This window comes from Podarcis raffonei, chromosome 14 (assembly GCF_027172205.1).
Source record: "Podarcis raffonei isolate rPodRaf1 chromosome 14, rPodRaf1.pri, whole genome shotgun sequence".
Lineage (NCBI taxonomy): Eukaryota > Metazoa > Chordata > Lepidosauria > Squamata > Lacertidae > Podarcis > Podarcis raffonei.
The window spans coordinates 28,638,462-28,665,074 of NC_070615.1; the positions used below are offsets into that span (position 1 = coordinate 28,638,462).

Below are 26,613 nucleotides of genomic sequence, written 5' to 3' on the forward strand. Positions count from 1 at the left end.
CCTCTGTGCTGCCAGATCCATTATTTATTTGCTCTGTTCCCATGAATAATGCAGGCATCTCTATAACAAGCAGCAGCTGCTCAGAATAAGGAAACAGAACAAGGAGGATTCAGAGCAAACTTAGGTAACAGATCCCTTTGAGCTTAGCTTCAGCTCTAGTGTGTGTGTGTGCGTACGCATTCCTGCACTCACATGGGAATCTAACTGAAGAGAAATCCCCTTTTGACAGAGACACCTGCCCACGCATGAGATTACCCAACGCTAGTGTCATCCTGGTGGCCAAATTACTACCTAGTGAATGTAAGAAGAGCCTGCTGGATCAGGCCAAAGGGGGCCATCGAGTCCTACATCCTGTTCTCACAGTGGCCAACCAGATGTTGCTTCCTTAAACACCAGAAGCAGGACTTTACCACAGTTGCAGCCCTTTCTCCATACTCAGAAACTTGGATTCAGAAGCATCCTGCCTCTAACTTTGGAGTAACCCTTGATAGACTCCTCCTCCTCCTCCTCCTCCAAGGATTTTGTGGGATATTTAAAATGCAGTCAAAACCAACCATTCATGTTTTGCTAGAAAGGCACATGATAGGAGGTGAAACTCACAGAGTTTTCCTGTAAACTTACTGGAGAAAACTCTATGAGAAATACTCCCACTGTGACCTGACAGCTGGAGGGCAAAGCTATATATTGTCCTACCTTCCTGGACAACACCCTCTTACTCTTTCCATCTTTTTTCCGCTCTGCCAGCAATGGAAGAACACCAAGCTCAGTCCACTATTTTAAACTAGACTTAAGTATGTCTTTGTAACTGAATTACCGTTTTGTGCTTGCCTGAACAAAGCTGCTGTATCTGTTTCTCTTCAACAAGTATTCCGAGTGAGTAAATGTCATTTTTACCTTTTACAAGTCTGTTTGTGCGATTATTGCTTTAAGGGGGAAATAGCAGAAGAATCCAGTCTGCCTTAAAACATTCTGGATTACTAAAACTAGCCTAAGTTCCCTTTATAAGCTGAAAAGGAATGGCACTTTGCTGAACTCACAAATGTGAGACAGGAAGGATATTTATATCGAATAAATATATCCACTCCTAACATCTATTCTATTCACATCCCAACAGATTTGTCTAATCCTCTTTTAAAGCCATCCCAGTTGGGGGGCAACAACTGACAAGCTTCCCCTTGCTCTCTTCTTCTTGGTCTTTGGGGCCTGGGCTGTGGAGGCTGATTGGGGAAAGGACCTAGCCTTTGCTAGCAGGGATACAGAAAGACAGCATGGTGTGTGCTATAGAACTGTAGGGCTGAAAGGGCATATTGTACAACCCTTTGCAATGCAGACTAAAGAATCCCAGACAGATGGCTATCCAACCTCTGCTTAAAAACCTCCAAGGAAGGAGAGCCCATGACTTTCCAAGGGAGTCCATTCCACCGTCAAACAACTCTTAGCATCAAGAAATTATCCCTAATGTTCCGCTGGGATCTCCTTCCTTGACACTGAATCCATTGGTTCAGGTCCTGCCCTCTGGAGCTGCAGAAAACAAGTTTGCTCCATCTTCCAGGGGACAGCCCTTCATCACCTCTCAGTCTTCCCAACTCCCAGCTAAACACCCCCAACTTCCTTGTATTTTGGGAAATAGAAAAGACAAAGGTAGCAGCAGCGCCCTTTCTGCATCTGACCTGCCTGCTGCACCTCCAAGCCTTCAGCTCAGAATATATTTCGTATTTAGTACAGGAATCTGTAGCAGGCAGCTCAGTGGAAGCTCAATGGCCAGGATGTCTTTCCAGGAGATTTGGGGAACTCCAGAGAGGGAATGAAACCTTCCCCATTCTGCACCCTCAACCCTTGACCATCTCTAGCCTTTTAGCCTGCTAGCAAGTCACAGATGTAGCCAAGAGGCAGGCAGACAACATTTAACAGTTAAGAACAAACTGGGGGTGCTGGAAAGAGTTGTTCTGTGAATGGGGGTGGGGCACAGATAGATGGGGATGCCTTTCCTGAGTGCTGGGGTGGAGGTTGTCTCCTTTGCAGCTTAGAGTCCTCAGGGTGATATTAATTAGGATCAGATGAAGCATTTCCACAGCCACTTCAATCCCCAAGGATGGTTTGCACTGGGAAGATGGCAGAAGCCTTTAATAGGGGGTAGGGAATTCAGCCCCACAGGGTGAGCCGGTGACTTTACCCCCCCCCCCGCAAAACTCCCATGGCTTCTGTGCTGGCTGCAGATGGAGTGGTCTTTCTTCCTCTCTGCCCAGCCCTGGAGCTGAGAGAGCTGCCAGGAGATGCTCAGGATGATCTACGAGCACCATTGCAACCACCTGGGGGAACAGAACGGCCTGGAAGCGCAAGGACGGCTCTGCCACTTAGCTTATCACGTTCAGAGCCCAGTGGGAGAATTCAGGCAGTGGAATCCGATACTTTGAAGCCCCGTTAACTTCAGCTGGCTTCCTTCCCTCTTAGGCAAACCTCGCAGACTTGGAACTTCAAGTTCCTTGGCTTGAGGGGAAGGGGCAGTGAGAGAGAGATTATTGGGGTGTCTCATGCTTTTCAAAATCCTGCATCTTTATATATTTGTTGCTGTTAGAGTCTTGTCTCTGAGGAACATTTCATTATTGATTGCATTAATATCCAATCTTCTTCCTCCAAGGAATTCAAGGTGCCATACATGGTTCTCTCCTTTCCTCATTTAATCTCCACAACAACCCTGTGAGGAAGGTTAGGCTGACAGTGACTGGCCCTTGGTCACTCAGTGAGCCAAGTGAGGAGTTGAACCTTGTTCTCTCAGGTCCTAGTCTGACACTTTAACCTCCAGCGGTGCCAACTTGAATAAAATATTGTGGGGGCCCAGGTAAGCTGCGCCCCACATAATCACATGACGCAGTGCACCATTTGAATGGGAATGCCCAGCAACTTTGTGGTGGCACAACCCCCTCAAATATTTTATTGTGGGGACCAATAGGAGCTGGCTCCTACATTAACCACTATGCCAAACTGGTGCTTAAGAGAGATGTGAGTTGGTCAGACCGACAGAAGGCATTTTGCTGCTGGATGCAAAGGACAAGAGGGGCCCCCCTTCCATCACCCACAGGCAACTTGGCTGGCAGTTAAATCTTTATTCAAGGGAGGGGGGTTTGTTGTTTTTGACAGAACAGCACCCGTCCCCTCCCCAGGGGGTTAAGAGTGTAAAACTCATGGCCAGTCCCTCCCCACCACTTTCTGTCACCTGAGAAGAGCTGGCCTAATACATTTTGGTACATTTTGATGTGACTCACAAAGTGGCACCCCCTCTCCCACCAGGGAAGGTCAACATCAGGAACAAAGGCAGGGAATCATATCAACTTTGCCTGATGGTTGAACTGGGAATCAAAGGCCATCGGAGGGGAGGAAGTGTCCTGCTCTGAATCATGTCAGGTGAGGGGCACAGATTAGGAGACCCAAGAAGGCAGCACCCCCATTCCTTCCTATGGGTGGGAGGCAACAAGCAGTGCCTCCTATTCACTGAGAGGTGGCGGGGGGCGGGCAGGGGCTGCCAAGGAAGAGGCAAATCTGGCCTCCAAAGAGTGTGCCACAACATTCTTTGGAGGCTTGATCTGCTTCCCCTGTGCCTGAGGCATTTGCTTCACTTTGCCTCATGGGTGGGCCGGCCCTGCACCTGAGTCAGCTGCCTGACTTTGCTTGATGTATTTGAGTTTAAATGGTTCTGCAGAAAAGTTCCCTTTTTGTGGAGAAGCAGAGCGATTCCTGGCAACACATCTGTACTAGCTCCTAGCCACCAAGACCCTCCTTTCTGCTATCCCAGAAGTCTTGATGGGCCACATGTGAGGAAGAGGACACCAGGGCCAAACCAGAACTGTCCTCCCTCTACCCTTCCCTGCGCTTAAGGTAGCCCAAGGTGCATATTGATGAGCCTCATCCCTCCCCCTCAAAAGGTGCTGCATGGGGGAGAATGATTCACACAGATGCAGCACAATGCAAATGAAGAAGAGGCAAAGGAGGGGGTGAAGCTGTGCTGGGAGAAGAGAAATGGTGGCACCCTAGAATATGCCCAAGATGTTTCCAACATGACATCCCTCAGGGGGTGAGAGAAACTCGCTCTCTCTTGTTCTAATAGTGACAGCTCAAAGAGTTCACTTGCAGAACTCATTCCCTGTGAAAGCGATATTGAAATGCACCCGGGATATGTGGCAATTCTGTTTCCATTCCAAGACCTGGGTTGGGGCTTTGCCTCTCCATTAGTCCCAAACAAAATGGACCCCTGTAAGCCCTTTGAGGCCTTCCCCTGTCTCCAAGGCAAACTTTCTTTGCAGACTGGAATAGAGGAGGGCAGGAGCAGCTCCAGGGAAGGGCAGCAAAGTGCACAAGCTCTGCAAAGACCCGATGTGGTTAGCACTGACCGCATTGCAGGCTGGCACTGGCCCCGGCGTTTCATCCGCGCAAAGGCTCAGAGTCACTTTGGGGTGCTCGGCTCAGCTCCAGGCTGCGATGTTCAGCAGCGTATTAAGGGCCCATTAGCATTAAGCCAACTGATGAGAATCAGCTCAGAAGCTGCTCCTGTCTTTATCTCCTGCAGGCTAGATTACCCTAAGACTTTGCAGCTTGCCAGGAGGACCAGCATCTCCAGCTTTGCCTTTATTAAAACTGAAAGGGGGATGTGCATATTGATTATACTCTGCATCAAGGGCAGAGACCCACTGACCCAGGGGCCAGCTCTGATCCCCCACACATTTTCTGATAGCCCCCCCAGCGCTCTACCCAACTTACTGGTGGCAGCATTGGCAGCAACTGCCATTGCATCAGCAGGGGAGGGGCATCTGCAGTGGTATCAAAGGAAAGAAGCAGCCATAAGATGCTTCCCCCAGTGCCATGACCCAACGTATCACTAGCAGAGCTGCATACAGTCCAATGGCCATGGCCAACACTCAGGAAATATTGCAGCGGATCAGCAGTTGGAAGTTCAGTGTCTGATCAGATGGTTCAGTTTGGGGACCAGATCCAAAGTCTGGGACCCGAATACAGTCATATCTTGGGTTGAAGTAGCTTCGGGTTGAGCGTTTTTGGGTTGTGCTCCGCGGCGACCTGGAAGTAACGAAAAGTGTTACTTCCGGGTTTCGCCACTTGCACATGCACAGATGCTCAAAATGACATCACACACATGCACAGAAGTGGTGAATCGCAACCCTTGTGCATGCATACGTGGGTTGCGTTCACTTCAGGATGTGAACGGGGCTCCGGAATGGATCCAGAGGTACCACTGTATTCTCAGCAACTACTAAAACAGATGGGGCATAATCCATCACACACTTGGTATTTTGGGCAGCCATTCTGAGCTCAAGAGCATGTTCAGAGTTTCATAAGGACATAAGAACAGCTTGCTGGATCAGGCCAATGGCCCATCTAGTTCAGCATCCTGTTCTGACCATGGCCAACCCTGTGGGAAACTAGCAAGCAGAACTTGCACACAAGAGTCACATCTCCACTGGGTTCAGAATTGGAGGTTAAAATCCTTAACCCTCCACTTGAGAGTAAATTGAACTTGCTGGGAACTTGGAGAATGAGAGGGGCCTTGTACCAGCAAGACGACTATATGGGTTCCTACTGAACTCCCTGTGGGGGTTCCACCAAGGGGAAGAAGAATGCTGGCTCTCCTTTCAAAGTTTCTGGAAGAATATGATGGACAGGAAGCACTTAGCGCTGCATAAATTCTGAGCAGTGTTGTTCTTGGGGCCCAAGACTCACCCAGCAGGTTACATCTGCTCAGAAACCATTTTTGGGTTCATTCAACGGGAGCTGGCAAACCGGCGCGTGAATGACAGAACCGAGATGAGTTGAAAAGGAACGGAGGAGATTTAATAAAGGAACATTTTCAAATGCATAATTTACACACACATGGAAGATGTATCGTGATGAGGCCAAATATCTCATGTCAAGCAAATCACTTGGCAGCGTCAGCCGTCATGCCTTCAAAACGGAAGATGGCAGGAGCGATACCCAGAACAGGGAGAAGATGAGGAGAAGGGCTGCCGGGGAGCGTGTTCACATTTCAAGGGCTGGCCTGAGCTGCTGGAAAGGGGAGGACAGGCTCCCTACATAGACATACACAAAGAGAAGTTCTGGGATCTGACCCTTCCTCAAGCTCTTTGTCCACAAGAGAGATTTAGCCGAAGTCCCTGCTACATGCAACTTGACTGATTTGTTCAAATCTTTTGGAGCGATTGTTTGCATTACAGGGGAGGTTTTCAGGCAGGTTAGCAACTTGTTACTTGGATGAGGGGGCCTCCAACCATAGTGGCAGAGCTTAACCACCAATAACCACCTCTTCCACAAATTCGTCTATTTCTCTTTTAAAACCATCCAAGTTGGTGGCCATTACTGCCTCCTGTGAGAGCAAGTTCCATAGTTTAATTAGGTGCTGCATGAACCAATGGGTTCAAATGACAGTAAAGGAAATTCCAACTAAACATTAGGAAGAACTTTCTGACAGTAAGGGTTGTTAGACAATGGAACAGACTCCCTTGGGAGGTTATGGACTCTCCTTCATTATTGCCTTTTAAGCACAGGGGGTTGGACTAGATGAACCTTCAGGTCCCTTCCAATTCTACAATTCTATGATTCTATTATTATCTCTCAGACCTGCGCTTGACTTCCTGCTGTCTTTGCAACAAATCCAGCTTTTAGCTTTCCAGATCTCTCCTTTCCCAGTCACCACTCTAATAAATTTCTAGCTTGTTTCTACAATCATTAGAATTGTTAGTGCCAAGTGCTCTAAAGGGATGGTAAATTGAGCTAACAAGTCAGTTCCAAGGAGACAAAACAGCCAAGATAATGGTGGCCAATCCTGAGTGTGTTGTGAGTAAATTGAGGCCGATTTGACAAGGACCCTGGAGAGGGACCTGCCTGGTTATGAGAAGGGCTCACTGTTTTCAGGAGATCCTCACAAGGAAATCAAAGGAATCAGTCAGAATCCAGGGTGCCCTCCAAGTTGAGAGGCAGGCAGACACTGCACTGGAGCCCTGTGGTGGGGAGGGAGTCTGAATGCCCAAAGCCTGGGTAGAAGATGAAATAAAAAAATTAAGGTCTTATATATATAATAAATGTTCATAAATATACCAATCTAGCATGTACATAGATATGTGGACCATATCTGGAGAAGCACAGGAAGACTGTCCTGAAACCATTTGGACTCCCAAACCAAATATTTTCTCTGCAAGGAGGGAGGGCGTGAGGGAACCTTCCCATTGTCTCAGGAATTGGGAAATCACCATCTCAAAGGAATGGCCAGACTACCAGGAAAGGCAATCAGATAGCCTGGCAGACAGGAAAAACAGCAACATTCAAATTCCTGTTGTAGACTACCTTTTCTGTGATGTAGGTATGATCTCTGTGGGGGGTGGTCTTGGGTTGCACCCCTTCTGTGATGTATGTATGATGTATGGAGGGGAGGTCTTGAGCTCCAGGGCAGGAAATTTAAATGTCTATATAAGGGCAGGCACACCTTGGTTCTGGGTCCTCTTCCTTTCCTGGGTGTGAGGGGAGCACCCTGTTGCAACAGTTCAATAAAGATCAGGCTTACTAGCTGCTTTGCTTCTCAATATTCTCTGGCTGGCCTCTGTTATTTTCTACTACCTATGGAGAACCTACAACAGACTCTCTAAGGGCTCTTGTGTCCCCCATAAGGGAATAAGGGCAGATTTTGTTTATTACAGAAGAGGTATGGGTGTAGCCAGGATTTTTGTTGGGGGGGGGACAGGACTTTGTTGGTGGGGCAGGATTATTTTTGTTAGGAGGTGCAGAACCAATGTGAATTGTCAGTTAAATATTTTTTATTGTTGTTTTTTTTTACAGGAGGAAATATTTTATTAAGGGTTTTCTTGTTTTACAGTGTAAGTGTAATGCCTCGTATTTTTTTCTTCCATGTAACATTTTTACAAATCCGTTTCATTTGTTGAGGCATTAGGGAGAGAAGAAAAAAGAAAGAAAGAAAGAAAGAAAGGGGGGTGGAGGGAGGGGAGATGGATGGGGGTGGGGTCGGGTAGCGGTGTTTCTATTATGCTTAATGTATGTAGAGTTTGGTGTCAGCATGCTTGTGTTGTTCACTTGTGTTCCTTTGGTGGTGAGAGAGGTTGGGGTTGGCCTAGGGTGTGATTGTTTGTTTGTGATTGGCTGTGGTGATCTTTGTTTTTGTGTGTGAGTGAGGTGGGTGGGTGTTTTGGATCAGGTTAGCCATATTGATTTGTATGCTGTTGGTGGATTATTGTCGTTGTCCTGTTGGGCTGTGTATGTGATAAAGGGGAGCCATACCGGGGTGAAGGTGTCTTCTTCTGTTTGTCCCCGTGTCAATTTCAGTTTATTAGTTAATTTTTCTAGTAGGGCTGTTTCCCATACTATTTGGTACCATTGGTCCATGCTTACTCCTGACAGGTCTCTCCAGTGTCTGGTTATGGTGTTTCTGGCTGCTGAAAGTAGGTGGGTTATGAGTTCTTTGCGGTGTAAATGGGCATTGTTGTCTTGGAAGATGTTTAGTAGGGCCAATTCTGGGGTGAAGTCTAATACTTGCTTAGTTATTTTACATATTTCTTGTATGGCTGTTGTCCAGAAGTATTTTTTATTGTTTTACTTGATCTGGGGGGTGGGGGGAGAAGCTGCCCCCCTGCCCCCTCAGCTATGAACCATGAGAAGAGGTGCCTTCAGTGTTTGAGTTTCCCATGAAGGATATTGGGTTTACCCTCACACCATCCGTATGGTGCTACAAAAGAGCTCTGACCCACCACCAGTCTAAATTACCACCAGGCACATGTACACAAGTCACACAGTAACAAGAGGAGGAGAATTCTCTCATTTTGCACAAGGCATCATAGAATTGTAGAGTTGGAAGAGACCTGAAGGTTTCATCTAGTCCAACCCTCTGCAATGCAGGAATCTCAGCTGAAGCATCCATGGCAGATGGGCATCCAACCTCTGCTTAAAAACCTCCAATGAAGGAGAGTCCACCATCTCCTGAAGGGGTCCGTTCCACTACTGAACAGCTCTGTCTCATCTCTGTGTGCAGCCAATGCAAAGACAGATTTCTGGCACATGAGAGCTGCTGTAGAGTAGAGCTGCATCATCTGTGAACAGGTGTGTGAATCTGAACTTATTTCTATGGTTTATCTCTGTAGATCATAGCATAAGTGAAAAGATTGACATAAGTTAAACATGACAAGAGATTCTCCATTGTGAACCACACTTGACCCTGTTACCAGCTTCATCTCAAAATGGGTCCTGAAGGCATTCAGGGAGATATTCTGAGTTCCTCACACCTTATAAAGGTCAACATGCAAATTTAGTTGCCGAATACAGTCTATTCAAACTTCTAAATGGGGGCCCTCAAGGTAATGGTCAGGCAGACAGATGACCAGTTTCAGTCAATAGCTTACTAAGGTCACAGTCTTTCACCCTTTTATTAAGCAAAACGCCAGAGTGGGAAGCAATCAGCGTGTCCAGTTTTAGTCATTTTCTCACTAGGAAATTAAGAGTTCTTCCAAACTCTTAATTTGCAAGATGGGCAGGGTTAGAAATGGGCAGGAATTACTTATTTCAGAGCCCCTTTCTTCCCCACTAAGATGGAAAAAATATTAGAAAACTCCCTGATTTTCAGTAGTGAGTTGGCTGTCAGTAGCTATCCTAGCTCCAATGAGGAACTGTCTCTTTCTCAGCCCTCTCAAGAAACAGCATGCACACACTTTGCTTTAAGGACAGGTATATTCTTCCCTTTCTATTTCTTGATCTTAGCACAGGTCCTGCTGGCAAAATGGTCCCTGTAGGCTTTTTAAAACAGGGAATCTTTCACTCTACAAATCAAGGTGTGTATGCATTGTAGGAGTGCAACCTGCTTAAATTGTGATTTCGCTATCTGAAGCAGCATTTCTATATTCTGTCAGCTCTATTTCGTATAATAAATCAAGATTTCTTTATTCCTTTGGTGTGATAAAATCTTGTGGGAATAAGGTTAAGGGTTAAACATGTATTTATAACAAGCGCATGTCATAACTCGAGGAAAAGACCCCCAACCTCTTGTTGGTGTGTGCGCAACCTTGCTCCCAGAGCAACTGTACACACAGACTGAGAAACACTTTTCATTGTCGTAGACGCATTTCACAGAGTGGCACTGAAATGACAGATGATGGTGGCAGTCCCTTATTCTCTGATACCACAGCCAAGTCAGGTGGAGTTGAGGGTTTAAGCTTTGGGACATCTGGGAGGACAAAGCTGCCCATCTCAGGCTCCAGGATAAAGCTTTTGTGATATATAAAGCTTCTCCTTGTTGCTTATTTTTTAAAAAACACTTTGTGGGTTGTTGTTTTTTCATTCCAGAATTTGGCATGGAACCAGCAAGGCTTGGGGAGATCTTAAGCAGGGCAAATGTTAAGATAAACCATTAGGCAGAGAGAAGCTTCTAAATCCAGGGTGGGAGGCTTACCCTCTCGAAATGGCATGCGGGCAGCAGTGGAGCGGGGGGGGGGGCTGTCAGGTGCAAAACACACTCAGCGAAATGCAAACGAAACAATAGCCAGGATGGAAGGAACCTTTCCAAGAGTCCACAGTGGCAAACCGTTTCAATCAACGCCCTTCAACGTGTGAAAAGAACTGAAAGTGGGCTGTGTAATTATTAATTAGAAGGATGGGAGGCCAAGGGGGAGTGGGGAACCTGCTACTAGTTTGCACAAAAGCAACACTGGAACGAAGGCACCATCAAAGGCGTGGAGAACAAAGGGCTCCACTTGTTTGCTCAGCGCTGGAGGAGGCAGGGTGTTTAATGAACAAGTGAGGGATGGTTTAAAAGCATGCAAGAGAGTAATTAAGTGGATCCATGTCCACATTAACAAGCTATCAGTTAAAAGGGGGCTGGCGAACACAGGTCCAATTCAGTCGGCTTTCCAAAGCTGAATTCCAGAGAAAGTTGCTCAAACAACGAAGAGGTTGTGGTGGACTCTGCCTTTTATCAGGTTGGATGAAAGAAAGTCCTTCACTCAGAGCATCATTAACTATGGAACTCTGCGTTTGAAAAAGGATCAGGAAAATGCATGGTAAAAGTAAAGGGACCCCTGACCATTAGGTCCAGTCGTGGCTGACTCTGGGGTTGCGGCGCTCATCTCGCTTTATTGGCTGAGGGAGCTGGCGTACAGCTTCCCAGTCATGTGGCCAGCATGACTAAGCCGCTTCTGGCCAACCAGAGCAGCGCATGGAAATGCTGTTAACCGTACCTTCCCGCTGGAGCGGTACCTATTTATCTACTTGCACTTTAACGTGCTTTCGAACTGCTAGGTTGGCAGGAGCAGGGACTGAGCAATGGGAGCTCACCCCGTCGCGGGGATTCGAACCGCCGACCTTCTGATTGGCAAGTCCTAGGCTCTGTGGTTTAACCCACAGTGCCACCCGCGTCCTTTAAAATGCTTGGAGGTGAGGGCTATTGATGCGATGGCTCTGCTCTGCCCCTGTAGTTGGAGGCAACAATCCCAGTTGCTGGAAACCACAGGAGGGAGAGTGCTCTCATGCTCAAATCCTGCTTGCAGGTTTCCCATAATAGGCATCTATTTGGTCACTGTCAACACAGGAGGCCAAACTAGATGGGCTCCCTTTGGCCTGATGCAGCAGATGTTGGTTTAGATTGCTGCAATGTGTTGTTTGTGGGGCTGCCTTTAAAGATGGTCCAGAAATGGCAGCTTCTAATGGATGTCGCCACAAGCGAAAGTGCAGGAAGCACTTTCTTCCCCAAAGAAGTTATTTCACACAAAAATTACTTGTGTATGAAGCTCAAGCCTTGGGCAGTTTGAGAAAACTAGATGCCAGGCAGAGAAATAAGCTTCTCTGGCCCCATCTGCCCCCTGACATTGGATTTGCTACATCCTCTAAAGGAAAAACTCACATTTTACTACAAAACAGCCACAACACCCCCGTGAAGCAGTCTATTCCTGCAGACAGGGTTGGCAGCACTGCAACCAGCCTTAAGGGGAGATTGGTGCTGGATCAGAGTCACTGCAACCAGCCTTAAGGGGAGATTGGTGCTGGATCCGAGGCAGGGACAAATCTTTAACAGGGGGCAGAAAGGAGGACCAGCTCTAAGAACTCAGCCTCAGCATTTTCCTGCTTTGGAATCCATAATCCATCACAGTCATATCAATTCCATCAATACATTGGATCTTTTGAAAAATGGCTGCAGCAGGATGTGCATAACTTTCAGCAAAAACAGCACCTGAAAGACTAACCCATTCATTTTGAAGCAAGCTTTAGCAGACTCCTGATGAAGTGGACTGTATTACATGAATGTTTGTGCTGTAATGAATTTGCTGACGTTTAAGTGGGGGCCAGGGCTCTTTTGCAGCTAGTGGCTAACAGTCATTGACACCTCTCTGGAAATGATGACTTTAAGACAATTGTCACTGCTAGCATTATAATATCACACAGCACAGATGCAAATTGTGTTTGGGCTGCAACATAAATTTTATATTCGGTAAACCTGCCATTGTATATATAATGATATTGTGCTCTGCTTGTGGATTGAAGCAAATACATAAATAATTTTTTTAGCCATCAAAAGAAAAGGAAGGAAACCAGTCAAGAGGGGCAGAATGTGGAGAAAGAGGCAGCCATGGAGAGCCACCGACCCAAGAAGAGAATTTGGAGCCTGGGGAAAACTCAGTGGAAAGCTTGCTGTACCACTGCAGAAGGAAGATGAGGAGCCAGGGGGTGAAGAAGCAGAGGCCCCCAAGTCAGCAGCCTGGAGAGAGACAAGGGCAAAATTGCTGCCTGAAGTGTCTCTCTGTGTTAGATCTTCCCACTCAACTCCAGTGCTCAGGAAACTCTGGGCCAAACAAAGGAGTAGTTTGGGTTTCAGCACCCACCTGGCACGATGCAACCTCTGGGTGCCCCATGATGAGGGAGGAGAGCCCTGACAACCCCACCCCCAAAGACAAAACGCAGGAGGGGGGACAGATTTGCATATGGCTTGCATGTGGTCATTTAGATGTACAGATGCACAAGTAGAACTAAAGACTAGGATTCAAACAGAGATGATAGCGAGACAGAGATGCAACACAGTGGAAGCAAAATGTTTGCTCACTTTGCTTTCCCTGGGGATGGGCAACTCCCAAGCAGCCCTCCTGCTCTCCCTTCTGATGGCTCCTGGACCAGAGGACTGTCTTCTGCAAAGCAGGGCACATGGCTACCTTTGCCCATGGCTACCTTTGCCCATGGCTCAGTTTGGTCTAGATTAGTTAATAGCTCTATGGATGCCTGAGAGTGATGTGGGGAATCTCCAGCAGCAGAGTTGGTCCCCAACCACTTCAGCCCCATATTCCAGCATCACATTATCTTTTCTGCCATCCTTCTAGAACCTCCTCCTCCTTTGGGGTTCCTGTCACTCAGCCCTGTACTTGGACTCCTGGGAAAGGCAGGCAGGCAGGGGTGTGTGTGAGTGAGTGTGTTTGTGTAAGGAAGGACTAAGGCTGTGCAAAATGGCTGTGCCTTTATGCTCCTGCAGGAAAGAAGTAGATGCTTCTAATACAGTCTCCCCTTCTCACGGCCCTCCCCTCCCCCGTTCCAAACTCCTCTCCCCCCCCCACCTCTCCGTCCTCCTTCTGCTCTGTCAGGTGGGCGGTTTGCCTTAGACTATTTTCTCCACAAGCACCTGCAGGCTTTCCCAATTAGGCATTTGTTCTGTGCCTGGTTTTTTTTTTTAAAGGCTACTCCCCCTCCCCTTTCTCACACACTAAAAAAAGCTCAGGGTGAAGAACATACCCTACAACATATCTCTGATGAAAATAGGGACGTCCTATTTCTCCTCCTCCTCCTCCTCCTCCTCCTCCTCCTCCTTCTTCCTCCACCCATCTGACTGGGTTTCCCCAGCCACTCTGGGCAGCTTCCAACATATATAAAAACATTAAAAAACCTTCCCTACACAAGGCTGCCTTCAGATATCTTCTAAAGGTTGTGCAGTTACTTATCTCCTTGGCTCAGGGGTCACACAACTCCATGCCCTCCAACATTTCTCCAATGAAAATAGGGACATTCTAAGGAAAAACAGGGACGGATTAGTTTTGCGATGACTGACACAAAGGGAGAGCCAGCCAGTGCTGAGCAACACCCACCTTCCCCTTGAACTGGAAAAACAGGGTCCTCTTTCCCCACACCCACCTCGATCTCCCCACCACCACGCCACCTAGAAATGCAGACAAGGACATAAGAACATTAGCAGAGCCTGCTGGATCAGGTCAAAGGCGACCCATCTAGTCCAGCACCCTGTTCTCACAATGGCCAACCAGATGCTTGTAGGAAACCCACAAGCAGGGTTCAAGGACAAGAGCATGGATAGGCAAACTAAGGCCTGCAGGCCGGATCCGGCCCAATTGCCTTCTAAATCTGGCCCGCAGACAGTCCGGGAATCAGCGTGTTTATACATGACTAGAATGTGTCCGTTTATTTAAAATGCATCTCTGGGTTCTTTGTGGGGCAAAGGAATTTGTTCACTCCCCCCCAAAAAAATATAGTTCACCCCCCCCCAAGATCTGAGGGACAGTGGACTGGCCCCCTGCAGAAAAAGTTTGCTGATCCCTGGACAAGAGCAACTCTCCCTTCCTGTGGTTTCCAGGAGAATTGGGGCCTCCATACAGGTTCCATGATAAGTCTGCTTCCTAAAACGATCAACGTGGCACAAAACTAAGCTACACCCAATGTGGGACAAAACACCCTTGAAACCAGTGGCGTGTGGTCAGTGGACATGGGGAACTAGGTTGGTCCCCAAAATGTTCCCCTGGCACCTTCTTTCCAAAGGCTAGGAAGCTTCTCCCTGGCTTAGGGAGAGAGGCACAATCCTCCAACAGGCTCAGCAGTCCTCCGGCCACCTTCCCAAAACCTACCTGGCTTTGTAAGGAGGCAGGAGGGCTCCAGCATTCTATCAAAGATCTGGCACCACTTTCCTTTAAGCCTGGGGAGCTTCCGCCCAGTTTAAGGAGGGAGGTATGATGCTCACGTGTGCAGTGTTATGATGTCACGTGTGTGATGTAATCTCCCTCCCCATCGCCCTCACAAGCTAGTGCTTCTGTCCCAAACTGTGCCCCTACACAAAATTTCACCACATGCCACTGGTTGATGAAACCATCATCTTCTTTCTCGGGTCCCCAGAGGTGAACAAAGCTGTCCATTGGATTGCCTGGATTGCAACTCCCTCATGCCCCCTGTGGGGGTGAGGGGGGAAACAGAGTTTGTCCGATGCCAGGCCCTTCCTTCTCCAGCCAGCTTCCACACGTCCAATATAGGGAACTCCCTTGGCACTGAGAAATTAAGTAGGGCCCCAGCAGTCCTGCATTTGTAAACAGGTCGCATTTCCCAGCCTGCCAATTCTTCCCTACAACTGGATCTATTCGGTCATGTTATTATAGATTGCAAACTCCCTTTAAAGGTCAGATAACACAATACAATTGAATCATATTAGGGGGCAAAGCGTATCTCCACTTGGTATTTTACTGCAAAACCCTATAAAGCAGGTGAGTGGCTGCGGTGAAACATACATCGTATAATAAAGTCGGCGTAATTGTCTCAAGAAACAAACAATCAGTTTATGAGAAAAGCCGGCTGTAATTGCAAGCTTCCCCCCCCCCCGCCACCTGCACAGCTGCTTTTGGCACCAGGGGGCCGGGAGGGAGAATATCGAACGCAGGAGGTGATATTCCACAGCACGCATCCTGCAGAATTTAGGTACAGTGCCGAAACGCCTAGCAGAAGGACTAGCCGGGAAATAAACAACTTCCAAGAGCATTGTTGTGAGACAAATATTCAATATGCAGTTTAATGTATGGATTGCTGTTAGCGGTTAATTTAAGACAATGGGGACAGGGGCTCCTTCTCTTTTCACGCAGGCAGCTATTAAGGAAATGCAGAATTGATTGCAGGAATGATTGAAGATTTCGGAGGAGGGCAATTCCCAAGCCGGCCATGCCCTACGTGGCACTCCTGAAAATTTGTCTGTAATCTGCTCTAGCAAATCCTTTTTATCACGTTTATTTCCTTCCTGCGTTCCCATCGCTTTGATTAATTGCTTAACTTGGACGTCTTTCTCATCCCATTCTACAGTCTAATTTTTCATCTGGCTGTTAAACGGTTTTCCATCCTAAATGGACATCATTTCTTTGTGGGCTTTGTCACTCCGTTAGATTATTAACAGGAGCTTCCAATCAGCTAAAACCTAGTCCTAAAGATAGTACTGTATTGTATCTGGGGGAGTCTGCAGGAGGCCAACCTAATTTGTCACTGCAATGTCTGTTACAGAAGGGCTTGCACTCCTTCTCCGTATGCGGTCGGGCTATTCCTAGATCCAGCGGACCACAGACTACAAAGCACAGCCAAGCAAGGGTCCCACTCTGGAAATTCTCAAACCAGGCCAAAAGAGAGGAACAAGGAACACATGTCTACACCATAATTATTGGCTTGAACCTGCACAATCCAATCGCTCAGTCGGTAAAGTGGGAGACTCTTAATCTCAGGGCTGTGAGTTCAAGCCCCATGTTGGATAAAAGATGGTTGGACTAGATAATCCTGGTGGTCTCTTCCAACACTTCAATTCTATGATTCTGCAATTAAAGGCATAGGTAAAGGTAAAGGGACCCCTGACCAGTCCAGTCGTAACAGACTCTGGGGGCTTCCGGGTCATGTGGCCAGCATGCTTAAGCAGAACCAGAGCAGCGCACGGAAACGCTGTTTACCTTCCCGCTGGAGCGGTACCTATTTATCTACTTGCACTTTGACGTGCTTTCGAACTGCTAGGTTGGCAGGAGCAGGGACCGATCAACGGGAGCTCACCCTGTCGCGGGGATTCAAACCACCAACCTTCTGATCGGCAAGTCCTAGGCTCTGTGGTTTAACCCACAGCGCCACCCGCGTCCCTAATTAAAGGCTCAGCTTCGTACATGTCTCCCAGGACACTGACTCTGCCAGGTAAGCCACCTCAACAACTGTAAATGGCACTCCTTGGGTGGCCCCTTCACTGCCACACCTTCCCATGCACAATTTTGAAGGTTCACCCAATAACCTCCATGATGTGCTAGCAGAACAATGCAATGTGAAACTGCTTTCCTACCTAGATGTGAAAAATATGGGGGTCAGTCTATTGGATCACCCAATGTCTTATCCTTTGCTATGAAGCATCAGATGCTTGGGGACCTGAAGCTTTTGCCTGACAGGGTCACTTGCAGTTTTGGGGCAGGAGATTCCCCTTGGGCAAGCAATGCAGGTGTGAGGGGGAAGGCTTTAAATAAAATAAATAGATGAGCCCACTATCAGTTTTGACCAAGGGCTCGTTCACACCTCCATTTGCCCCACTGCTTCCCCCACCAAACTTGAGGTTTATTGTTGAATTGGACCAATCAGCAATTGGGTTTCCAGTGATATTTTCCAGCTGCAAAATGGCTTGGACCCATGCTTTCTAGGCACAAGACAAGTGGAGTGGAAGTGTGGATGAGCCCCAAACTCAGCTTTTAAATTGTAAAGTAGCCTTCACAAACATGATTCCCTCCAGATGCTTTGGACTACAACTCCCATGAGCCCCCACCCACTGTGGTCATTTTGGACTACAACTCCCATCAGCCCCAATCAGCACAGCTGTTTAGCACAGTGTGAAACAGGAATTATTTATGGGTTGCCTAAAGCTGTTCGGTAAGCGGTCCCTATTTATCTACTTGCACCTGGGGGTGCTTTCAAACTGTAGGTTGGCAGGCGCTGGGACCGAGCAACGGGAGCGCACCCCGCTGCAGGGATTCGAACCGCCGACCTGACGATCGGCAAGTCCTAGGCGCTGAGGTTTTACCCACAGCGCCACCCGCATCCCTTACTAGCGGGAAGGTAAACGGCGTTTCCGTGTACTGTGCTGGCTCGCCAGATTCAGCTGGTCACACTGGCCACGTGACCCGGAAGTGTCTTCGGACAGCGCTGGCCCCCGGCCACTTAAGCGAGATGGGCGCGCAACCCCAGAGTCGGACACGACTGGCCCGTACGGGCAGGGGTACCTTTACCTTTACCTTTAAAGCTGTTCGGTGCCTGCTGATGCCACAGATCTCCTAAAATGGTAAGTGGAAAAGGAAAGGCTGTTAGTAGCTGGCGGGAAAAGACCTTTCATTGGCCTTGCAATGCCATTAAACCCAAGGAGAAGGTGAGGAGGGGGAATGGGCATTATTCCCCAGCCTGGATGGAAGTCATGTTGCCCTTTGTGAAATCACATTGTCTTGTTGCAAACCCTACTGGAGACATATGATGAAAGCAGGTGGCGCCAAAGAGATGTTTGCATTAAATGACACTTCCTCCCTTCCCTTTCTCATGCAAAACCAAATGCAGAGGGTAACAACTCAAGGTTGCCTTTCCCAAGACCTTCTACATTACAAACCAACACTTTGCTTTCTAATGTTCATGATGAATTAAAATAAATTTCATTGTAGTGTAGATCGAAGGAATTCATAAATAGAACACCTCCCGTCCACACGCACCTTAATTTGCTGACACCCCTTTGGATTCTTTTTAATTCCCATAATAAACTAAAATAAATTAAACTTAATTAATTCATTATTACTACACGCAAACATACACAACCAAACAACTGATTGGCTTCCTAAAGATCACATGCATGAATTAGGCTAATTTGCATTATTACAACACAGCACCCCGACAGTGATTAGCTTCGTAAAGATCACGAACACATAAATTAAGCTAATTTGCGATTCTCCAGTTTGGAATTATCTGATAAAAACCCATATCAACACCAGCTTCTGAGATGGCCCCTCCAGGAAGGGCCACCTCAGCCTCATCCACCTCCTAATAAACATGTGTCCATGTGGTCCAGAACAGCAACATGGCAGATAGTACAGAATGCCACTGAGAGGTCATAGAATCATAGAGCTGTAGAGTTGAAAAGTACATTGAGGGTCATCTGATCCCCTGCAATGTAGGGACCACAGCTAAAGAATCCTTGACAGGTGGCCATCCAATCACTGCTCAACAAGCTCCAATGAAGGAGAGCCTGCCACCTTCCGAGGGAGTCTGTTTCACTGTCAAACAGCTCTTACTGTCAGGAAGTTCTTCCTAAAGCTTAGTCAGAATCTCCTTTCTTATAATGTGAATCCATTGATTTGGGCCATACCCTCTGGACCAGCAGAAAATGAGCTTGCTCCTTCTACCATGTGACAGGTCCAAGGGAACCATCAGGGCAGCATCCATTCTACAGTATAAGCCTACAGCCCAGGTGACCAAGGCAGTTTCCCATCCGTAACTAGACCTGGATTGAAATGTACCCAAACGTTCTGAATCAAGTTCTTAGCCGCTTCAGACAATACTTTTTGATCAAGCTAAATATGAAAACAACAGAACAAAGTCCTGAGAGATACTCTGCCAGGGGGCTACCTCACAGCAGAGAGTCCCCAGGGCCCTGGCGAGTCAAAGGCTGGACCTGTTTTTCTGGAGGTTCTGCAAGACATTCACCTCCAATAGCTAAGATAAACAACTCTCCCTTACCCCACTGTAGTTGCTTAAAAAATAATTGGCTGAAGTTGAGTTGTAGGTTCAGCTCAGTTCCCTGCTCTGAGCGCTCAAAGAAAAGCACTTGCAGTCTCAGGGGGAAATGCCTACATGCAAATCCACATCTCAGAGGTCCGGTGGCTAAAAGCAGTCTCTAGAGAAAGACATTGAGAACATTTAGAAGGTGCCCTTTTCCAGCCAGCTGTTTCTCTGCCCCAAATCGCACACACACACCGCAATGACTTCTCGCCATCGGTCTTCAATTTGCCTGGGGAAGTTTTGCTTGTGCCTTGCAGGGTGGAGCCCATCAGCGGCATGAAGGAAAGGGTGCTGCGACCTCATGTGCAAGGCTGCATGCACACCATACATTTAAAGTGCTCACTCTAAGACTCCTGGGGATCATAGTTTGTTAGGGGTGCTAGGAGCGTATTTTAAAATGCAGCCAAAACCAATGATTCATGCTAGATAGGCACATGATAGGAGCTGAATCTCTCAGAGGTTTCCTATGCCCTGACAGTGGGATAGTGCAGCTATATATATTCCCATACCTGCCTGGGCAAACTCTTTCTTACCTTCATCTTCAACTCATCACCAAGCCAGAAGTGAAGAACATCTGCTGTGTCTCAGGTCCGATGCTCAGACACCATTTTAAACGAGACTAAAGGATGTCTTTGGAACTGAATTGCCATGTTAAGCCTGCCTAAACAAAGCTACTCTTCAACAAATATTCTGAGTGAGCAAATGTTATGTTTACCTCTTACAAGACTGTTTGTGTGATTATTGTTTAAAGGGGGAGAAAAGGGGGAAATATTGGGAGAAACCAGTCTCCCTTAAAGCATCCTGGATTACTTAAACTAAAAGGCTAAAACTAGCCTACCTAAGCTTCCCTTTCATGCTGCAAAGCAATGACACTAACAAACGTGAGCAAGGAAGGATAATATCTGATAAATATGTCCTCTCCTAGCATTTATTCATATCCCTACAAACTGTAGCTCTCTGAGGAGTAAGCTACAGTTCCCAGGATTCATTTTGAGGTGTGCCTGTGTATGTTCTTTCAATATAAGGAGTGTACACAGCCTAAGTTCCTAAAACTGAATATAGGCAAGTTAGAAAAATAATGTTCATGTTGATTTTAGGGCACCCTCCACAGCTGTGCTGAGGTGGACTCTTTTTGTGGGGTGGGGCAGCAGCCTCCAGGGCCCACACACTGGAGTATTGTTTCCTTAGAGCAGGAGTGGGCCCCCCACTGTGGCTCTTCAGGGGCTCTTGAATTAAAACTCCCATCAGCCCCCCCCAAGTCAACAGAGCCAGTGCGCAGGGCTGACTGGTGCAACAGTCTGGCATCACCTGAAGGGACACAACTGCACCCCCACATTACCACATATAGTACACTGCCACCACACTCTTATAAAGGAGCTCAAAGCAGCTTACTAAGATCTGGAGTAAGACAGTCCCCATCTTCAGGCTTGGAGTCTAAAAGGCATGGCACACGAGAAAAAAGGGATCTGGAGGGTGGAGGAAAAAAGTGAGCTCAGGCTCTTGTTCTTAAAACTGCAGCTCTTGACTGGCTGGGGTGGAAACAGTTCAGGTTATTTTATATACCCATTAGCGTTTATAGCCTTACTCATGCCAAAGTTTTGTGTCCTGTAACAGCGAAGCAAAAACAGGCACACAAATCCTGAATCAATCCTTGAGTTATGCTGGATACTAAAATCCCTGTCCTCCCATGGCTTGCACTAGCCCAAATGGAAAGGTCTTGCAAGACTCCCAGAGGGCATGCACGCTCAGGCTTAGGTGTGCTTTGAAGGAGGAAGGATGGGGGGAGACCACCCTCAAGCTACCTACCCCTGCACACACTGGCTGCTTTCTCCCCCTTTGGCAAAGATGGCACTGCCTAGAGGGCACTCCTGTTCAATCCATCTTGAAGAGTCGCTTCTCTGGAGCCAAGAGCCTTCTCAGCAGTAAGAGCCGTTCAGCAGTGGACCGGACCCCTTGGGAGGTTGTAGACTCTCCTTCTTGGAGGTTTTCAAGCAGAGGTTAAATGGCCATCTGTCATGGCTGCTTTAGTTGTGATGCCAACATTGCAGGGGGGTTGGAACTCCCTTCCAACTCGACAATTCCATGATGCCTATTCCTCTCACTTGCTTTACCTAAAAACCATTTGAGGAAAATACAGTATCTTGAAATACAGTGGTACCTTGGGTTAAGAACTTAATTCATTCTGGAGGTCCGTTCTTAACCTGAAACTGTTCTTAACCTGAGGTACCACTTTAGCTAATGGGGCCTCCCGCTGCCGCCGTACTGCCACCACCGGTTCTCATCCTGAGGTAAAGTTCTTAACCCAAGGTACTATTTCTGGCTTAGCGGAGTCTGTAACCTGAAGTGTCTGTAACCTGAAGCGTCTGTAACCTGAGGTACCACTGTAGAAGCCTGCGGTTGGCCGACTTTGTGCTATTTCAAGATTAGTCTCACCAATGTGCCTTCACTGGCTTGGGTCCAAGCGACAGGTTTGGAAGGAGAGAAGAACAGGAATAGCAAGAGTGCATTTGGCTGGCAATGCCCAGTGGGCTTGTGGAGCATTCCTGACCTGCTCTCAGGAAGTCTCATAGCTTTGGCTTCAAAGTCTGTGGGAGATCCAGGAGAGGAGTGTAATGATATTTACTTAAGTATTCATATAGTGCCCTTCATAACTTTTTTGTTTAATTAGCAAAAAATATTTTTTGTTGATTTATGGCATGCATCAGAGCAGAGAGTACTTCTTTGTCCAAGACCCTCCTCCCGTATTTAACTCTCCTGCTACACACCTTTATTGGCCCTCCCTCCTCCTCCTCCTCCTATTAAGCACTGGTGGAGAAGCCTGCAAGCTGCCTCCACCTCAGGGCCTCCTTTCCCCACTTTTAAAAAAGTGTAACGTGGAGCCAAATGAAATAATGAGAGAAGCTCATTTTAATGCCACAGAGGGAATTGTTTTATTACTAAAGCAGCAAATAGAACTAATTGAATCCGCAGTTTAAGAAGAAGAGGAAGAAGAGAGAAGAGGGGGGGTGGGGGTGAGGAATGAGGATGGCACATATATGGAGGGGGCAGCAGTGCCGGGGGAGGGGGGGCAAAGTGGGTCCTGAATATTCATCGGCCGAGAAGCTGCAAATCTCGAGATGCAAAACATCTTCATAAATGGGAATGTTGCCAGAGGCGAACCATGCCGAATCCGCAGAGGAAGCAAGTCTGTCACAACTAAGGCACTGTTAAGAGGAATGTGCAATGGTGGGGGGAGCCCTTTCCCACCGGCACAGCGATGCCAAGCTGCAGGGAGTTCATGCCCTTGACTTGGAGATGTGGAAAGGCCATAGATCAGTGGTAGAACATCAGTGTTGCACACAGAAGGCCCCAAGTTCAGTCCCTGATGGCATCTCCAGTTCGGGCTGAAAGACACTTCTGCCTGAGACCCTAGCTCAGTATTGTCTACACTGACTGGTAGCAATGACATTCAAGGGTTTCAGACACTGGGATCTCTCCCAGTCCTGCCTGGAGGTGCCATTGGGGTTTGAACCTCAATGCATGTGAAGTGGATGCTATACCCACTGAGCTACGGTGACCCTCCTTGTGCCCACAGAATGCCTAGGTCTTAGGATCTCCTTGGAAGGTGAGGTGAGCAGCAACAGGTGAGAGACCTGCACAGCTGGGCTGGCACAAGGCATTTTGGCACCTGAGGAAAACCACAAAATGGTGCCCACTCACCGTCAGGGAAGAAAAATATATCTACTTCAGGATCTGCTGTCCCTGTGAATCCTGCTGCCTGAGGCAGTCACTTCACCCTGCCTCATGGGTGGGCTGGCACTGATGCACAGGGGGTGCCAGCATGAGGCCAGGATTCACCCACTCAAATGGGACAATTAGGAAATGCCACAAGAACATAGATCCCAAGAGCAGAGCCACACTGCCCAACTTCCTTTGGCCAAGCCACCGCAACTCACCATGGAGGAGAGGAAGGAAGAACCAGGACTTCCCGCGACATGCCACAGATTTTGCCACAAAATGTTTTTGCTGTCCACAAGAGCTTGGGCATTTTGTGGCAGTCTGATAGAAAAGAAGAGCAGCCTCTGAAACCCCAGAAGCTGTGCTCAAATGAAGGAGAAAGACCACCTGCACTGTGCCTTGCCTGCGTATTTTCAGAGGTGCCTGACTGGTGACTCTTGGAAACAGAACCTGGACTGGGTCGCAGCAGAGCTACAAAGAGGAAAGCAGCTCTACAGAAGAGTCAGTGGCATGGCTTGCCAGGGGCTGGACAAGGCTCCAGTGGGCAGAGGCATTGCAGGCAGGCAGCAACAGCAGCTTAAGAGAGTCCTTAGAAGTGAATTCTTACCTCAACAGCATCACCAAATTGTAGAGTTGGAAGGGACCAAGATGGTCATCTTGTCCAACCTCCTGCAATGTAGGAATCTTTTGCCCGAGGAAGGGTTTGAACCCACAACCATGAGATTAAGAATCTCATGCTCTACCAACTGAGCTGTTTACATACAGGCTTGGAGAGTGACTGTTTTTGCAGCCTGGACAGTTCTCTTCATCCAGATGGATCCTAACTCTCTTTTCTTTCTTTTTTTAGCCTCTCCAACTCTTGGCTTTCATCTCAGCGTAGGCAGACCTTTGGTCTCATGCAGCTAATGGTAGTGCTTATATGTCAATCCATAAGGTAAGGTAAGGTAAGGTAAAGGACCCCTGGATGGTTAAGCCCAGTCAAACGTGACCATGAGGTGCAGCGCTCTTCTCGCTTTTCAGGCCGAGGGAGTCAGTGCTTGTCCACAGACAGCTTTCCAGGTCATGTGGCCAGCATGACTAAACTGCTACTGGTGCATGGAGGACTGTGACAAAATGCACAGAAATGCTGTTTACCTTCCCACTGCAGTGGTACCTATTTATCTACTTGCACTGGTATGCTTTTGAACTGCTAGGTTGGCAGAAGCTGGGACAGAGCAACGGGAACTCACCCCATCGCACGAACTGCCAACCTTTTGATCACCAAGCCCAAGAGGCTCATTGGTTTAGACCACAGCGCTGACCGCATCCCTGCAAGTCAGTCCACAGATCGTTCCCAGACCCATCAAGGTTGCCTGGCAAGGATTCTTACTTACTGTAAGTGACCAAGACAGGGGTTATATTATATACAGATTGGTACTGACAGACCTACTCAGGTCCTTAAAGAAATTGCCTAGCAAATCCATGTCTGCCCTAGAGCAAAGGTGGTGAACCCAGGGGCTGAATGCAACCTTCCAGACCTCTCTGCCCGGCCCTTGGAACTCTCCCCAGGCCCCACCCTTCATTGGCCCTGTTTTGCACCCTGCTTGGGTGTTTTTGCCTGGCTGGAATGCTGCCCATGAATTTCAGTGAAGCCTCTTGCTTCCCTGGATCGAGGCTAGAAATGGGTGTGTGGGTGTTGGTGGGTGTGCAAACTAGGGTTGCCATACGTCCAGAATTTCCAAGACATAGCCGGGATTTGGTCATTGAAAACAGTGTCTGGGAGCTCAATTGCCTGGGGAAATCCGGATGTATGGCAACTCATGTCGGAAATGTAGAATATGACAAATTTCATTAAGAATAGCTCTAAAACTCCACCCACTTTTTTATCTAGCACTGCCCACCACTGGAATGTGGCCCTTGGAAGCTTGCCCAGAAGGAAATGTGGCCCTTGGGTTGGAAAAGTTTTCCCAACCCTGCCCTGGAGGGAGCACTGAGCCTCTGCTTTGGCCTTTTGTGACCAAACTCCCCTCTTCATTTGCTGGTGGGCAGGGAAATAAAAAGGGGCCTGTCCCTGGGTGCTCTAGGACTTCACACCTGGGATTTGGAGACCACCAAGATTTTAGCACCCGGCAAAATTACTTCCTGCCACCTCCACCTGAGGCTGACCTGGTGGGTGGAGGAATCCAGCCGACCCCATCATTCTGCAGCTGAGCGTTTAATGGCTCCATCCTTTCAGCGCTGCACGCAATTCAATTAAACTTGCCCTGGCTCTTCCCTGACTCACCACCATTTCCAATGGCAACACAAATATTAATTACAACACAAAAACCTGCATTAATGTAACACCGAGGTTATTCATTAAACGCCGAAGAGTCAAGCAATAAACACGCACGGGGGCTCACACATGTTAACAAAGAGGAATTGGTGCTCTGGGAGGTTGGAGTGGCAGAAGAGCGTCGCCTGCATTGAGGAATCTTTGAATGCAAGGAGGGATCAGGAGCCTTGCAGGAACAGGGTGAGTACCTAGGAGAGCGCGGGGCAGCCAGGCCAGCACAGCCATTATGGCACACAAGGGACCAGTGGCATTCAGTCCAGCCCCCATCCTCACTTCTTTGCCTTCCAGCACCCAAGGAAAAGGCTTCCTGATAGCACACCATGACTGGGCTCACACAAGCATTTCACAGAATCATAGAACTAAGAGGCTGAAGGAACCCCAGAGATCATCTAGGCCAACCCTCTGCAGCACAGGTATTTCACATCCCATCTATCAAACCCTCCACATGTTTTAGCCAAGGGGAACCAAACCAGTGCAGGAAAGAACAGATCCTCTCCCGCCTCCCTTTAAAAAGTATTGTGTCACACTTCTGAACTTGCTGTGCTTGCAAGTGCATCTTGTAGCCAATGCTACACACCCATTCCTCATCCCAGAGTCTTCACAGCTCCTGCCTTCAGAGGCTCGTATTATTGTATTTTACTGATTGGAAAGCATCTCTGTCCCACTGCTCCATGCTGGGACATGAGAAAACAAAACAAAACAGCAACTTATTGCCAACGTAGCAATATAAATAAATACAGATCAGAAAATATATGAAGCAGAACAGCAGGCGGTAATGAACAAATGCCAGGATAAAGAAATACGTTTTTACATTGGCAGTGAAACATAAGATTGTAAGACAAGCCTGCTGGATCAGGTCAATGGCCCATCTAGTCCAACATCCTGTTCTCACAGTGGCCAAACAGATGCCCCAATGGGAAACCTGCAAGCAGGATTCAAGCGCCAGAGCCCTCTCCCCTCCTGTGATTTCTAGCAACTGTTATTCAGAAGCAAAGCTGCCTCCAACTGTGAAGGCAGAGCAC

The 26,613-nt window shown here is 47.8% G+C and overlaps 1 protein-coding gene across 1 annotated transcript in view; it reads right to left on the reverse strand.

Moving 5' to 3' along the window:
* LOC128401648 (heparan sulfate glucosamine 3-O-sulfotransferase 4-like) overlaps positions 1-26,613 on the reverse strand; it is a 101,043-nt gene that overhangs the window by 57,664 nt on the left and 16,766 nt on the right. The gene's annotated exons all lie outside the window — the stretch shown is intronic.